This window comes from Carassius carassius, chromosome 42 (assembly GCF_963082965.1).
Source record: "Carassius carassius chromosome 42, fCarCar2.1, whole genome shotgun sequence".
Classification (NCBI taxonomy): Eukaryota; Metazoa; Chordata; class Actinopteri; order Cypriniformes; family Cyprinidae; genus Carassius; species Carassius carassius.
The window spans coordinates 7,155,469-7,168,233 of NC_081796.1; the positions used below are offsets into that span (position 1 = coordinate 7,155,469).

At 36.8% G+C, this 12,765-nt stretch overlaps 1 protein-coding gene and 1 long non-coding RNA gene across 2 annotated transcripts in view; one reads left to right on the forward strand and one right to left on the reverse strand.

Annotated features, from left to right (window-relative positions):
* The window catches only part of LOC132124503 (uncharacterized), a 416,676-nt gene that overhangs the window by 356,985 nt on the left and 46,926 nt on the right, over positions 1-12,765 (forward strand). The gene's annotated exons all lie outside the window — the stretch shown is intronic.
* The window catches only part of LOC132124493 (dipeptidyl aminopeptidase-like protein 6), a 403,008-nt gene that overhangs the window by 338,030 nt on the left and 52,213 nt on the right, over positions 1-12,765 (reverse strand). The gene's annotated exons all lie outside the window — the stretch shown is intronic.

The window sequence follows — 12,765 nt, forward strand, 5'->3', positions numbered from 1 at the left end:
TCTAGATCACATCAAATCTCTGTTGCATGGAGGGTTTTCTTGCTTGAGGAGTTGGTTATCTGCTAAGGCAATATTTCAGTCAGTTCTCGTGAGTATTTATAAGTGTTGTTCAGTATGGCAATTTTATAAAAATGAAAAAAAGAATTCATGACTTGCACTGTTGGTAAAACGTAACCATAAAATTCCACTCCTAAACCAACCGATCTCATGAGAAAACAGACATTTTACAAAGTGGTGATTTTGGATGAATCTGTACAATGCGATTCTTCTGGAAATTACAGATTTTTGAAAAGCCGCATGAAGGTCCACAGCTAACACCTCACCTATAAACCTAATCGCCTGTGTTAAAAAAAAAAAAAATATATATATATATATATATAGAAATAATAATAACAGTTTAACGGATTAGTTCACCCGAAAATAAAAATTTTGTCATTTATTACTTACCCTCATGTTGTTCCACACCTGTAAGACCTTTATTCCTCTTGGGAACACAGATTAAGATATTTTTGATGACAGAATGCTGTCAGATTTCCTTCCACTGACTGCCTTTGTAACTACTCCTTTGACGCTTCAAAAACTTCATAAAGAGATAAGAAAACTAATCCATATGAATCAAACAGTTTAGTCCAAATTTTCTGAAGATAATCTTTTTTTTTTTTTTCTATATTGAACTAATCTCTTACGGAAGAACAAACGTTCGGTATGACACATGTGAATGAACCTCATTGGTTATAACGTTTGAGCTTCTGGAAGAGGTTTGTTGTTGTGCATTATTCAGGTTAGGTTGAGCTTCTTGATATGTTTATGAATAGAATAATACAAGAATAGAATATGGAAATAACTATACCTTTGGATCACACTGCAAAAAAAAATTATGCTCATTTTTGTCTAGTTTTCCAGTGCAAATGTCCAAAGACACTTAAATCAAAATACATTTACTTGAGAAAATGAAAGCTTGTATTGTGTGTAATTGTGAAATGAGTTTATGATTAAAACAAGAACAGATCATTCTGCCAAAAAAAATCAATTAAAAAACTTAATTCAAAGGGAAAACAAGTTTTCATAGCCCTATTGTTTTAAGCATAAAATCAATTAATTTTGTTCAATTTATCAGAAAACAAGATTTATTCATTTTGCATCTCAAGTAAATGGATCTTGATTTAAAGATGTTTGATATTTGCATTGGAAAACTTTTTTTTTTTTTTTCTTTATTAACATTTTATTTTAATGCATGCAGCATTTAATACCATGAATATGAATTTAAGACTGATTAAAGCATTAAATTGTGCACTTGACCTGCAACAACCCCAAATAAGTCTATTAGATTTTGAAAATGACCGGTAAGGTTATCATTTATCCCAATACCCTCTAATGCCTTTTGCGGAAATTCAGAGAATTCAATGACTGTTTGCTTTCATGTAAGTTTTTCTTCCCTGTTTCCCTTGTATATATATATATATATATATATATATATATTTTTTTTTTTTTTCCCCAGATCATAGCTTCCTTACTGAGCAAGGAAAATGTTCATGCTCAGACCACAAACAGGCCTTAAATTGGTTACAGTCATTTATTTTCTTGGAAAATGTATTGCTGCTAAAAAGAAATGATTTAACCAGTCCATTCACCAGATTCTGCTGGGTCAGAAACTGGGCCACCTACTGAAAAAAAAAAAAAAAAAAAAAAAAAAAAAAGCAGGTAGTTCTGCCCAAAATTCACGCAATTGGTTGAGTCAGTATTACTGCCTCAGGCTGATCAAGGGTGTGTTACCCAAAAGCATTGTTAGCTTAACTATGGTCGCAAGTTCCTCTAAACTCTATTGGCAGAACTTATGGCTCAAGTGGCTCTAGTGGTTTACTTATTTAGTTGTCTCTCCATATGAAACTGCTATGACAGAAAGTATTTTGACTTTTTTATACTTATCACCTTTAGCCATCTTACTGAATCTTTCCTATGAAGATACCACAAGTGGAAAGTGAGTGGAGCTCAATAAACAAGTCTAGACTCTGATTAAGTCTGAAGTGTTAAAATCATTCTCTAGTAATAGTCCTCAATCATGGTCCTGGACTTCCACTAACACAGCACATTTTGGAAATGTCCCTTACCCATTTCAGGGCATGGAGTGATGAGCTGATTATTTCAGTCAGGCATGTTACTCTAGATTAAGGAGACATCTAAATGTGCAGTATTGGGAGGTCTTCAAGACCAGGATTGAGAACCACTGGGCTATAGCAATTTAAAGTGCAATTTAAACACTGCTGTGTAAATATATAAAGGGGAAAAATAATTAACATTCCTTGTAGTGCGAGCAGACACATACTGTATGGAAATGAGCCACTGGCCATTTGTATTTAGTGTACACCATTGACTTGCAGACTGAACATGTGCCATAAAACAAAATATAAAGAAAGAACAGCTTGGAGGACGTACTACCATGAATAAATAAACTGTTGTTAACAAAGCTATTATGCAAATTTAAGAATTGAAGGACACAATCAATATATGGCAACATTGTGGAATGACTCCCTCAAGGACATTACGGCATACACAAATAGAGTTTGCTACATGGTGGGGGGAAAAAGAGCATGGAGAATGACAATGGTTTAATGGCCATAATTATTATAATTTTTTTTTTTTCACTAAGCTCATGGTAACAAGCAAAAGTTGACTAGTAATATTAAGATTCCCTTTCAAGGGAATTTCGAAGTGTGTCCTCTAGGGGTGGCTATGGGGAACGCCTCATCGTGACCCATGTCTGAAGCATATATTGAGAAATACCAACAACACGTTGGCCGGTGACAGCCCATGATGTCACTATCATTGCAACTATAGCATAGATAGGCATCGAGAGAGCACATCATCTTCTTCTTCATTGACTGTTTTGTTTGAAGATGCATTCCATGGTAAAAGCGATCTTTTCTCCCTTCATTTTTGGCGAGCACTAGCAAGACAATTAGAGGCTGTTTGCATTTGTGTCATTGTTATTTGACACCTGATGACCCACACAATCTTTGCGTCTGTTGTTTGGGCAAAGAGCACGCACACGCGATGTGCACGAGGGGGCAATCTGCATTCACTGAAAGCGTTTTTTCAAAAAAAAGCTCCGCTCTTGTTTGTCTTTCCTTTCGAGGAAGGAGGGGCAGCCGTCTCATCCCTGCGGTTCAGAATCTGCTGCTGCTGAGGCATGGAGGAGAATGAGTGCATGGGGGTCATGGCCGGATCCGGCCGATAAGTTTAAAGAAGGGTTTTCCCTCTCGCGCTCGTCGGCTGTGAACAAGAGTGAGCCGCTGTAAGATGATGTTATTTCACTAACATAGTCTGATCCAGGGGACAGTGCTCTGCTGGGTTTGGCCCAGGAAGAACATGAGATGTCTGAGGAGGGTGAAGAAGCTGAGGCTGAGCTTTCCCAATCCTCCTGCCTTGCATATGATGAGCTGTTGGAGGTTATGCATCATGCGTTTGGCATGAAAGCGGGCTAAGAAAGTAACGTTGTGTTCAATGAGTGTTATCTTTCTGACAGGTGAGCCTTCCTTTCTTCTGAATCTCCATTCAGAGATCAAGAGGGAATGGAAGAGTCCATTTTTCTTATGCATCCATCGGTCAGCATGGGCTGTCGCCAGCCAACATGTTGTTAGTATTTTTCAATGTATGCTTCAGACACAGGTCATGATGTGGCATTCCTCATAGTGACCCCTAGAGCATGTAGTGTCTTGTTCCCTACTCAGGGAACCATGGTTACTTAAGTTACCTGAGATGTTTCTTAATACAACAAAGTACATTGAATCTACACTTGAACCCACCTGAAATTTCTGATCTTTGAGATCATTCAGGGTTTCTGTAACAAATGAAGGGCTTAAAAAGTCTTAATTTCTTAAGTCTTAAGTAAATTCTGAGTCAGTATTTTTGTCCTGTTTTCCAATTGTATATAATGGTTATTGTTGTTAATTATGTCCAATTTCAGTTTTAAAAGCCACATTGAATTGAAAATGTTTTTTTTTTTCATTAAAACAAAAGAAAATCTGAAAAAAGTAACTTTCAAAAAGTAAAGGCTTCTTGTTTTTTTGACAGTTTTGTAGAAAACAAAACAATCATGTGCAATCAAACAAGTCTGTGCAACATTTTAAATACATTTATCACTAAAATTAGGGAGAAGCTACACCAACAAAGGGTTTTCATTAACAAAATATTTAATCAAAATGAAAATTACTTAATTCATAGCACTTGTACTACACACGTGTGATGATCATAAAGCACTCCAACATTTGAGCAGTAAACATTAGGATTCCAGTCATATGAGCACTCATAATTGGTGTCTGTCTCTGCACTGCTTATTAACTGGCTCATGTGTAACTTCTTGCAGGGTTCTTTAGGAGTACTTTGAAAGCAGAGTCGGGGTAATTTAGAAGAGTCAGTAATCCTGACCTTCTGTGTCGTGCCCTGTCAGATGTAGAAATAATTACTTTAGTTAATAAAGACAGGTGAAGACGAATTGTGTGCATATGTGTAGAATGAAAATTTTAACATAATGCTTAAATATGTTGTCCATGAATGATTTGTTGAACAGATTTGTGTCACTCTTATTGAAACATATTGTAAAATTTGCCAGTCAAATTTGCCATTAAAAAAATTATCATTTTAAAACTGAAAAGTGTAGAGTTAAATACTCTATTCTGTGAAACTTTGAAACTAATAACTATTTATGATTTAATGAGAGAAAGAACAAATAAGTCTTAACCAATTACCAGTCTTTTAAGACACAGCTTGTTCCTTTGAAAGCAAAGTGCTCTACATATTTTAATATTAATGGAAGAGTTTCCTGGGAACAGCAGACATATGCCATACATGCATATTAAATCCATCATTTTAACCTGCTTTGCTGGGGAGATAAATGATGAGATGAACTTTGAGCAGATGTTTTTTTTTTCTACCTCTGGGTCAGGCTGACAAGAGGAAGAACGTAAGGAAATGTTCCAGAAAAGTTTTCCACCCCAGAACAGTCAGAACGCATGGCAGGGGAGGTCGTCTGGTGCTGCACGCTTGATGAGGAAAGATGCAGCAATTGCAGCGCTCACACAACAGCATAAGTGTCTCAGTGTCTCAGTGTTAAACTGAATTCAACTTAAACTGGTTAACTTTTAAAAAGAATAATGCCTGAAGAATGTGTTCTATTCACATTTCTATTCGTCTCAATTGCAGTTTCTTCGCTGATGCATTCCTCCCCAAAATTTCACAACTTAAAAACTGCCATATCTGCTCAAGACCTACATTTCTTTTGAGAAATCACCGACCTAAGCCATAAATATGAAGGCTACACACAAGGAAAATAAAGGTCGCTTTCATGCTTTTAAAATAGCCTTAAAAAAAAAGATGAAATACACTACCTTAGTTTACGCTTTTTTTCAATTGAAAGAATCCTTAAATAATCCAAAGAATCACGATTTATTCAAAATGATTAAGCAACACTGAACTGCTTTCAACATTAACAATAATGATAAATGTTTATTGAGCACCAAATCAGCACATTAGAATGATTTCCGATGGATGACACTGAATAGTAATCATTAAATAAATAATTAAATAGAGTTAATATATAAGAATAAAATAATTAAAGAATGAATGACTCCTTTTTTCTGTGTGTGTGTGTGTACAATATTGGTACCATATCAGTTATCCGCTGGCATTACACTTCTTAAAAAGGTTACATTTAAAAGTGTTACATTTAAAATCAATCTTAAAAAGAAAAAGAAAAAAATATATATATTATAATTTTTCATACTATTATGTTGCTTAAATACATAATGTAGCATTTAAAATTATTTTATAACTTTAGATATTAGTGTTTTAGTTTTGAAACACTGAAAATAAATTTCAGCCAGAATTATAATACCAGTGTTTGCCAAATTTATATGCTGCAATGCAATTAATTGATTCTGCAGAATGCATGAGATATCAGTAGAGGCTAATTGTTTCCAGCAGCTAATCAGTGTTGTCACTGCATCATTTGTGTGGCCATTCTTTATAAGAATTGATGGATGAAAAAAACATGGGTTTGGTCTGACATAAAGGTGAATTATTTATTTTCTTTTTTTTTTCTTCTTTTTGATTTGATTAATATTTTACTTTCAGAAGAAAACAATCTTTTATCAGAATTTGACATGGATCCAATGCTATTTTCAGTATGAAGTTTGTTAGCTTAGATCTAACATTAGCTTAAGACTTCATTACTGTTATACAAAAAAAATAAGTATAATAATAATAATAATAATAACAAATAAATAAAAATACAATTCTCTGTATCTGTGGGTTTGAAATGGCACCTAGCCATGACACCAGCCTTATATAAATGACAAAAATACAATAAGAGACACTATAATTAAGAAAGTTCAAGCTGATGTGATATTGGCTGCCTTCATATTTTCCATTACCATGACACTATTTCATTATGATCCAGACAGCTGGTCTAGGATAACACCTCACATCACCATCTGAAAGATGTAGTGTAGAAGAGAATATGCTTTATGGGCTGTTACTGGGAAGATAAACACCTCATAACTGATCCTCAAGGTGGTTTCTGGGGTGACTGAAAAGAGCATCATTCAATTCATGTAATCTCATGGACAGTGCCTCGCGAATGCAAATTACCATCACCTTTACACATGCTTATCCAAGCACCACACTTATTGCAAAGGTCTCGTAAATAATTAAGTATCCAGAAATATAAAGGGGTCATAAGATGTTGCTAAAAAGAACATTATTTTGTGTATTTGGTGTAATGAAATGTGCTTATGTGATTTAAGGTTCAGAAAAACACATTATTTTCCACATACTGTACATTATTATAATAATGTTGTAATATTGTTTCTCCTCTATGCCCTGCCTTTCTGAAACGTGTCGATTTTTACAAAGCTCATCGGTCTGAAAAGCGAGGTGTGCTCTGATTGGCCGAATATCCAGTGCATTGTGATTGGTCGAATACCTCAAGTATGTGATGGAAATGTTACGCCCCTTACCAAACTGTGATGTTGCATTTCATCGCATGTCGTCTCGACTCGTAAACATAAAACCATGTCTGCATTTGTGATCAGAGAAATGACAAACAACAAGCACTACTCTACATTGTTCAAAACTTACGTTTTAATTATCAGTGTAAAATCCTTTAAATATAAATATGTAACTACAATCAGTGAGTCAGAACAGCTTCTCTCCCAGGATCAGGAAACATAAAATTTTCATAAAATGCGATACACACATCCTAAATTTTGGGGTTGAACTGTTCTCGAACAGTGTTGTAAATACAACTTAGCCACAAATTTATAGTTGTGTCTTTTCTTTTGAAAGGCCTAACAGAGTATTTTTTACATGAGTCTTGTGGCAGCATTATGCAAATCTTACTGGATAGCATTTGCTTTCATCTAAAAGGCAGCTGCTTGGTTTGAGTTTGAGGTCTGGAAATGTATCATCATCATTAATTATAGGCACACAACCTCGTTAATAATCATAAGAGCCATGGATGACACAGTGTGTCATATTATTCAATGTTTACATAAAATACTATATGTATTGTTCAGAGGTGGGTAGAGTACCCAAAAACTTTTCTCAAGTAAAAGTAAAAGTATAGAAATATTTACTCAAGTAAAAGTACTAGTCTGAATAGTTACTCGAGTAAGAGTAAAAAAGCATTGGATAAAAAAAACTACTCAAGTAGTTAGTTACTAGTTATAAATATATATCATCAGCCTTTACTCCAGTCTTCAGTGTCACATAATCCTTCAGAAATCATTCCAATATGTTGATCTACTATCAATTATGTTCTTTTTAGCTTTCCATTCATCAAATAATCCTAAACAAAATGTCAAAGGTTCCAATAAATATTAAGCAGCAAAACTGTTTCCAGCACTGGTATTAAATCAATATATTAGAATGATTTTTTGAAGGATCATGACTCTGAAAACTAGAGTAACAGCTGATGAAAATTCAGATTTGCATCACTGAAATAAATTATATTTTAAAGTATGTATGATATACAGGTCCTTCTCAAAAAATTAGCATATTGTGATAAAGTTCATTATTTTCCATAATGTAATGATAAAAATTCAACTTTCATATACTTTAGATTCATTGCACACCAACTGAAATATTTCAGGTCTTTTATTGTTTTAATACTGATGATTTTGGCATACAGCTCATGAAAACCCAAAATTCCTATCTCAAAAAAATTAGCATATTTCATCCGACCAATAAAAGAAAAGTGTTTATAATACAAAAAAAGTCAACCTTCAAATAATTATGTTCAGTTATGCACTCAATACTTGGTCGGGAATCCTTTTGCCGAAATGACTGCTTCAATGCGGCGTGGCATGGAGGCAATCAGCCTGTGGCACTGCTGAGGTGTTATGGAGGCCCAGGATGCTTCGATAGCAGCCTTAAGCTCATCCAGAGTGTTGGGTCTTGGGTCTCTCAACTTTCTCTTCACAATATCCCACAGATTCTCTATGGGGTTCAGGTCAGGAGAGTTGGCAGGCCAATTGAGCACAGTAATACCATGGTCAGTAAACCATTTACCAGTGGTTTTGGCACTGTGAGCAGGTGCCAGGTCGTGCTGAAAAACAAAATCTTCATCTCCATAAAGCTTTTCAGCAGATGGAAGCATGAAGTGCTCCAAAATCTCCTGATAACTAGCTGCATTGACCCTGCCCTTGATAAAACACAGTGGAACAACACCAGCAGCTGACATGGCACCCCAGACCATCACTGACTGTGGGTACTTGACACTGGACATCAGGCATTTCCTTCTCCCCAGTCTTCCTCCAGACTCTGGCACCTTGATTTCGGAATGACGTGCAAAATTTGCTTCCATCCGAAAAAGTACTTTGGACCACTGAGCAACAGTCCAGTGCTGCTTCTCTGTAGTCCATTTCCTGCACACGCCTGTGCACGGTGGCTCTGGATGTTTCTACTCCAGACTCAGTCTACTGCTTTCCGCAGGTCCCCCAAGGTCTGGAATCGGTCCTTCTCCACAATCTTCCTCAGGGTCCGGTCACCTCTTCTCGTTGTGCAGTGTTTTTTGCCACACCTTTTCCTTCCTACAGACTTCCCACTGAGGTGCCTTGATACAGCACTCTGGGAACAGCCTATTCGTTCAGAAATTTCTTTCTGTGTCTTACCCTCTCGCTTGAGGGTGTCAATGATGGCCTTCCGGACAGCAGTCAGGTCGGCAGTCTTACCCATGATTGCGGTTTTGAGTAATGAACTGTGTGATTGCATTTAACTTGTTGGCACTTTAATTTTGAACTCTTCCTGGAACAGTTGTGTGTGTGTGTGGTGAATGGCTGTATTTATTAGCAGATGGGAGTTTTTTTAAGCCTTACCTGATGTTTATCAGTCATTTCAAATACAGTTAATTAGGTTGGCTTTGGCGTTCCACAAAGAAGAATCAGATAAACTGAAATATATATTTGATCTTCGTTTATTTTTTTATGTTTTTTTTGACTTCCCACTGAGGTGCCTTGATACAGCACTCTGGGAACAGCCTATTCGTTCAGAAATTTCTTTCTGTGTCTTACCCTCTCACTTGAGGGTGTCAATGATGGCCTTCTGGACAGCAGTCAGGTCGGCAGTCTTACCCATGATTGCGGTTTTGAGTAATGAACCAGGCTGGGAGTTTTTGGATTTGGGAGTTGGATTTTTATTAGAAACATTCCCAGACACATGAACTATATCATGAAATATCTAGATTCTCACCTTCATATTTGTTAGTTAATATGCGATGGTCAAAGTAGCCTAATATTGTAATCTATTAACTATGCATAAAAACCTGTCTGTTTATAACAGATATGGGTGTCATGTCATAACATATTTTTAATACAAGTGACTTTATATTAAATGTGAATTTGACATTGAAAGTTAATGTGATATAAAAATGGCTACTAATCTTTCATTGTACAGAAAGAGAGCAAATTCACTGACAGTCTTAGAGTTCAATCACTCTCAAAAACTCCCATTAAAATCACTGAATCTGTTAACACTGTGAAATCAATATCTCATTTACAGATTCGTACACACATCTGCACATTGTTGTTTCTGACGAGAGAATTTTCCAGAAAGAGGTATTCAGTCAGCGAGCGAGTGAAGGAAGCACCAGCATTTTAGCAATGACTCATCGGAACACCTTTGAACATACATGTACCACTTGTGTAAGTAATGATAAATGACTACCGGAGCAGTACTTTGCAACCACATATTTATAATCCGGATAACATATTAAGAATTAACTATTGACATTCCATATTTGTTTACCACTAAATTTTTTGTTAAAAATAGCACCCTAAGAATGACCCATTAGTTGTCTGTGCTTTTGTAACCACACAAACATTCCTTAGGACGATTCATAATGTAGTCATGCCAGTGAATGATTTAAAAATGCCTGATTGGGATGATTTTACACCTATAAAACCATTTTTATGTTCCAGAGCATTGCATTCCCTTTCACATCCGAACGACTGCACTCATTTGCACTCTTGTACGACATGAGTGAGCTTTAAGTGTAGTACATACTCAACAAATCATTTATTTTACTGCCACGGCCATGCGGGCTGTCTCAGGCCCGCACAGCAGGTTATCTGCCAGCCATTTTCAAATAGTCATCAAAAAACTCATATGAAGATGGCTATGCTATAGGCAACACCGTGCATTTCAATGAAAGGATTCCTATTTCAAACACTCTGACCTGAGCAAACACTTGAGGAAAAATATTTGAGGTGAAACCAGGGAACTGTGTCCAAATATTTAAGTAGAATTGTTCAAATGCTTCTGATATTCCTACTGTACATAGGTCAAAGGGACTGTAACTGCGGCATAATGCATTCCGTGTGCTTGTTTAGGCTGCCTTATGTACTGTGTGATTGCATTTAACTGGTTGGCACTTTCATTTTGAGCTCTTCCTGGAACAGTTGTGTGTGTGTGTGTGTGTGGTGAATGGCTGTATTTATTAGCAGATGGGAGTTTTTTTAAGCCTTACCTGATGTTTATCAGTCATTTCAAATACAGTTAATTAGGTTGGCTTTGGCGTTCCACAAAGAAGAATCAGATAAACTGAAATATATATTTGATCTTCGTTTATTTTTTATGTTTTTTTATAATAAGAGAGGATGATTAAAGACTTAAAATAAAAAAAAATGTTTGTTAGGATATTTTGGATAATAAGCCTTGAGATAGGGCTGGACGATTAATCGAAAATTAATCGAAACTGAAATTTAGAACCTCTAACCGACGTAATTTTCCCATGTTGGTTATTTCGATTATTTACATTTACATTTAATCATTTAGCAGACGCTTTTATCCAAAGCGACTTACAAATGAGAACAATAGAAGCAGTCAGGTCAACAAGAGAACAACAACAGTATGCAAGTACCATGACAAGTCTCAGTTAGTCTAGTATAGAACGCATAGCCAGGTTTTTTTTTTTTTTTAAAAATGAAAAGACAAGAAAAGGAAAAGGGCTAGTATTAGTTGGTTAAGTGCTGTCGAAAAAGATGAGTCTTTAAGAAGTTTCTTGAAAATGAGTAAAGACTCAAATACACTGTACGAATTGAGATTGGGAGGTCATTCCACCAGCTGGGCACAGTCCAGGAAAAAGTCTGTAATAGTGATTTTGAACTTCTTTGGGATGGCACCACAAGGCGTCGTTCACTTGCAGAGTGCAAACTTCTGGAGGGCACATAAGATTTAACCAGTGAGTTTAGGTATGTGCCGTGCCAGTGGTCGTCTTGTAGGCAAGCTTGGTAGCCAGTGTAACCTGATGAGGAGAGGAGTAACGTGAGCTTTTTTTGGCTCAATGAAGACAACCCTCGCTGCTGCATTCTGGATCAATTGCAGAGGCTTGACAGTATATGCAGGAAGGCCCGCCAGGAGAGCATTACAATAGTCCAGTCTGGAGAGAACAAGAGCTTAGACAAGAAGTTGGGTGGCTTGCTCTGACAGGAATGATCTAATCTTCCTAATGTTGTATAAGGCAAACCTGCAGGACCGGGTCGTTGTAGCAATGTGGTCTGTGAAGCTTAACTGATGATCCATCACAACTCCTAGGTTTCTGGCTGTTCTCGAAGGAGTAATGGTTGACGAACCCAACTCTATAGTGAAGTTGTGATGAAGCAATGGGTTAGCTGGAATCACCAGGATTTCTGTCTTCGTAAGGTTAAGCTGAAGGTGACGGTCATTCATCCAGCTAGAAATGTCACTCAGACAGGCTGAAATGCGAGCAGCTACCATCAGGTCATCTGGTTGGAATGAGAAGTAGAGTTGGGTGTCATCAGCGTAGCAGTGGTAAGAAAAGCCATGCTTCTGAATGACAGATCCTAATGACGTCATGTAGATGGAGAAGAGAAGTGGCCAAGTACTGAGCCTTGAGGAACCCCAGTAGCAAGGTGTTGTGACTTAGAAACATCACCCCTCCAAGACACACTGAAGGATCTGTCAGAGAGGTAGAACTTAACCCACATGAGTGCGGTTCTAGAGATGCCCATCTTTCTGAGGGTGGACAGGAGAATCTGGTGATTAACGGTGTCAAAAGCAGCAGACAGGTCCAGTAAGATCAGTACTGAGGATTTTGAAGCTGCTCTTGCTAGTCGCAGGGCTTCAGTAACCGAGAGCAGAGCAGTCTCAGTTGAGTGGCCACTTTTGAACCCAGATTGGTTGCTGTCCAGGAGTTTGTTCTGTAAAAGGTACATAGAAAGTTGGTTGAACACAGCTCGCTCAAGTGTCTTT